The sequence below is a fragment of the Bombina bombina genome, chromosome 2, assembly GCF_027579735.1.
Source record: "Bombina bombina isolate aBomBom1 chromosome 2, aBomBom1.pri, whole genome shotgun sequence".
Taxonomy (NCBI): domain Eukaryota; kingdom Metazoa; phylum Chordata; class Amphibia; order Anura; family Bombinatoridae; genus Bombina; species Bombina bombina.
Window position 1 is genome coordinate 906,868,475 of NC_069500.1, and position 5,087 is coordinate 906,873,561.

At 38.3% G+C, this 5,087-nt stretch overlaps 1 pseudogene; it reads right to left on the minus strand.

The window, feature by feature from the left end:
- Nucleotides 1-541: 541 nt before the first annotated feature.
- Nucleotides 542-1,909, minus strand: LOC128648095 (elongation factor 1-alpha, somatic form-like; annotated as a pseudogene).
- Between the last annotated feature and the right edge of the window lie 3,178 nt (nt 1,910-5,087).

Below are 5,087 nucleotides of genomic sequence, written 5' to 3' on the forward strand. Positions count from 1 at the left end.
TGGATTCTTGGGCCCCTCAACAAAGACTGGGCCCAGGGCAACTGCCCCTTTTGCCCTGTGTTAAAGACGGTCCTGCCCTCAGGTTAAGGAGCATTTTAAATGCTACTGCAGTAATTACTGTTTTTTACCACAATCACCTAACAAGGGCATGTGACTCATTATTTAAAATGGCATACTCACCTCTTCTTTCAATTGAGGGATCACTTGTCCATCTAGCCCAAACAAGGGGGGCGGGGGGGTATAGGGGCTTTGTTAGCACTTCCTCCCCCTCTTTTTTTTTTTTTTTTGTAAATCTTAAACTTTGTTTAATGGTCTCAAATTCGATGATAGATTTTGGTCAAGTTGATTCCATTTAAAAATTACTGAATACTGAATAACTTAACTGCCACAAATGGTCCACAAATATTCCTTTTATTCTGAAGCTTTTATGATGCATTGTAATCATTAACCAGTCTTTTACTATTAAACTTAATTGGCCAATTGAAACAAACAGTTCTGAGGCTGATCTTCTGCTAGTTAAGACAGGGGTGCTTGGCAATATTCATTTGGTTTTTGAGGCTTTCTGAGCAGACTTTTTGACTTTGCCAGCACTTGCTTTCTTCTCAACAGCCTTGATGACACCTACATCAACAGTCTGCCTCATGTCACGCACAGCAAAACTTCCAAGAGGAGGATAGTCTGATTAGCTCTCAACACACATTGGTTTGCCAATGGCAGCATCACCAGACTTCAGGAACTTGGGATTGTCTTCCAACGTCTTACCAGAATGGCGATCAATCTTTTCAAATTTGCAAGCAATGTGAGCTGTATGACAATCCAACACTGGAGCATAACCAGCACCAATCTCAGGATGATGACCTGTGCTGTAAAGCTCCGGCTTCCATTGGTGGGTCATTTTTGCTGGCACCAGCAACATTACCACGGCGGACATCCTTCACAGAAAAGTTCTTTATGTTTAAGCCAACATTGTCACCAGGTACAGCTTCAGCGAGAGCTTTGTGGTGCATTTCAACAGACTTTATTTCAGTTGTAACATTGACATGAACAAAAGTAACCACCATGCCTGGTTTCAGTACACCAGTTTCCACACGACCAACTGGCACTGTGCTAATACCACCAATTTTGTAGACGTCTTGCAAAGGCAGACGTAGAGACTTGTTAGTGGGACAGAGATTGTTAGTGAGAAAGGATGGTGGCAGGATGCAGTCAAGAGCTTCAAGAAGTGTAGTTTCACTGCCATTACTTTCTTTACGTGTTATCTTCCATCCCTTGAACCAAGAAATATTAGCACTGGGCTCATTAACATGTTGTCTCCGTTCCAGCCAGAAATAGGAACAAAGGCAACTGTGTCAGGGTTTTACCCAATCTTCTTGATGTATGTGCTGACTTCTTTGACAATTTCCTTAAATCTCTTTTGGCTGTATGGTGGTTTAGTAGAAACCATCTTGTTAACAGTAATCACAATCAGCTGCTTCACACCAAGCGTATAGGCCAGTAGCGCATGCTTGCGAATTTGACTGTTCTTTGAAATAGCAGCTTCAAATTCACCAACACCAGCAGCAACAGTCAAAACTGCACAGTTCGCCTGTGAGGTACCAGTGATCATGTTCTTGATGAAATCTCTGTGGCCAGGAGCATCAATGATTGTGACATAGTATTTGCTGGTCTCAAATTCCCACAGGGAGATATCAATGGTAACACCACGTTCACGCTCAGCCTTCAGTTTGTCCAAGACTCAAGCGTACTTGAAAGAGCCTTTTCCCATCTCAGCAGCTTTCTTCTTAAACTTTTCAATGGTTCTTTTGTCGATACCACCACATGTGTAGATCAGATAGCATGTGGTTGTGGATTTGCCAGAATCTACGTGTCTGATGACAACTATGTTAATGTGAGTATTTTCTTTTCCCATTGTGAATTGTTTTGATGGTACACCTTGATAAATGGTCCCAGACCCGGTGAGGAAGAGGATTGCCATTTTTTATTGTAATCACCTGCATCTTGCAGGGGCATGTGACCAATAATTTAAAAGGGCAGACTCTTTAAAATTAGGGGTCACGTGTCCCTTGTGATGTCACCACTATCGTGAGCAATGACATCATAGGGCCTGCAGGACAGAGTCAGTGATGGGGAAAGGGACTTCAGTCTTCTTTCCCCATCTGCAGTGGTGAGGTCCACAGGATCCAGTTCAGACCCCCCAGGATGACCAACCTGTATTTGTCATCCACACTGCAGAGTAGATGTGCATGAGTTGATGCCCCGTCCTGTGCATCAACGCGGTTAAGGTAAGGTGTATTTGAATGTAAAGTATCTATCAATAAATGTTAATACCAGGTTTTCAAAACAGTTGAATAATAATTGTTTGTAAACAAAAACTTATTCGACTACTTGTAATACGTGCACATTCAGCATGCAACAACTGCTTTGCGCTATCCATTGAAAGTACAGGGTGAGCTATATATGTATGTGTTGCAGCTTTAGTTGGTATTATAGATTGCATGAGGCGAGCACAACATAACAACATAACAATTGTACTTCACTTCTAATCTAGGCCTCTATGTGTAGTTATTTTAATTACAAAACTCTAAAGCAACCGGTGTAATAAAATAGAATCCTGTAAACAACTAGACAATGCAAACTTCTTAGAACATCTGCATTTTTCAACTCCGATGTTGGTGAAGATAAACGTGTCTAAAAAGAGTTTGGTGTCCATAAAATAATAATAAAAAAAAACATCAAAAAGCCATTATATTGCAAATATAACATGTTCTAATTTATAAGCACTTGTAATTATTTACCCTGCAATTCCATGTGTTTAACTCCCACAAGTGTGTTAAACACATAGTTAAAGTACCGCTCAGAAGCTGCAGAGAAATGCTGGTTGAAAGGGGAAACTTCCACTGACTCAGGGCTAGTTTCCATTGCGGTGGTAAAGTTTTGAAGCTGTTGGTAACATAAATATTCTCCATAGACTTTAATGGAGATAAATGTTTTTACCACCAGTTTCCAAACGTTACCACCTCAATGGAAACTAGGCCTCAGTTCTCTGCTGCTCTTGGGCAGTATTTTAACTATGTGTTTAACCCCTGTAAATGATTGCTAGTGCTAAATTAGAGCATGTACTTTTTCCTCTATATACAGGTATACTTCACTCATACAACGGGTTAGAGACGGGAGCCCCACTGTAAAGTGAAAACTGCCTTAAAGTGAAACAAGGCGGTTTTAGCTTTCTTCTCACTTGCTACTGAGTTTAAAAACTTACTAACATATATTAGGTGTGCACTAGTGCTAAGTTTAGCTTAACACTAACACAGTACAGCACAGTATTTAATAAAAACTGTACAGTACCTGTAAAATAGGGACAATTACTATAGTAATTCTGTAAACAGACCAAACTGCGCATAACAAATGGCACCAGTCGCCTTTCTCGCAATTTCATGATGAATACACTTCTGTTTCAAAATTCTTGGTGAATGAACTTCAGCTCCATATTGGCGCTGTAAAGTGAAGCGCTGTAAAGCGAGGTATACCTGTAATGGCCATTTAATTGGTTGATAAAAACAGTGCTAATTTGTCCATTGGCTGCATTAAAATTTGAAGAAAAAAAATGTTCCCATTGCTCCATTCACCTGCTATGTAATAATTAATATGAACTGCAATGTTCTTTGAAGTAGTGTTTCAAAGCATCTTTATATTTATTTTGTAAAAGCAATTCAAATTATGATGTTAACATGGTCAGTTGTCTTTTTGGTTTATTTATATGCACTGTTTTGCAATTTACTATTTCTCAGTGTGTTTTATTACAGCAATTTATATTGTATTACATCTGATATTAAAGGGACATGAAACCAAAAAAAATTCTTTCGTGATTTAGAAAGAGCATGTCATTTTAAACAACTTTCTAATTTACTTCTATTATCTCATTTGCTTCATTCTCTTGATATCACTTGCTGAAAAGCATATCTAGATATGCTCAGTAGCTGCTGATTGTTGCTGCACATAGAGGCCTTGTGTGATTGGCTCACACATGTGCATTGCTATTTCTTCAACAAAGGATATCTAAAGAATTGAGCAAATTAGATAATAGAAGTAAATTGGAAAGTTGCTTAAAATTACATGCCCTATCTGAATCATGAAAGTTTAATTTTGACTAGACTGCCCCTTTAAGTAGCATATTGTTGTTCCTGTGGTATTATACTGTTAAATGCATATCTTATGATTACTTAGATTTCTCATAAACATTTAGCGGTTGTATAATAAAAGGAAATGTTATTTAGTCCATTAATTAGATGTGCATTAGTGGCCGAAAAAAAAAAAAATTTCTCCAGAAAACACTTTGCAGAAGAACCACCCCCATTTATGGTTTGCATAGCCCCTCCCACTCAGATTTTCCCACCCAAAACAAGCCTATTAAATACTAGTAATTTAATTTAATTATGCTGATTGCTTAAAGTGATGGGGGGATCAAATTTAACCTTTATAGATTCAGATAGAGCATGTCATTTTTAAATTCACTTCTACTATGAAATTTAGTTCAAAAAGCCAATATAAAGAGTGCTTAATCCTCCCCTGGTATGAAAATAAGAAAGCCAAATGACTGTCTTTGAAAATAGACGTTTATTAGAAATTTAAAGTTAAAAAGTGGTACAGGAAATCCAGGTCAAACGCGTTTTGTATGGTTGCACTTTATCAATGACCCATGTAACACTCTGATACAAACCCCTATTTAAAGGGGAAAAGGACAAGTATATTCCCTAACGTAATTAGAGTGTACACATGTGTTAGCAATATAAATGATTACCTTACAACAATTTACTATGTTCCAGTGTGTTATTCATCCTTAGGAACATTTAAAGTGAAGGTAAACTTTGGTGAATGAAAGCCCGTTTTTTAAAAAATACTATTAAAAACAGGGGCACTTTCATCCATCAAAGTTTACAAAGCAGCCGTTTTGATTAAAAACTTACCTTTTTTTTCTTTTCACAGCCAGAGTAGCTCCCCCCTCCTGGAAATCCTCTCTTCACACGTCAGCAATGACTAATCCGGCTTCCTCCAATCACGGCTTTCCCCCCAGGGTAGTCATTGTCTGA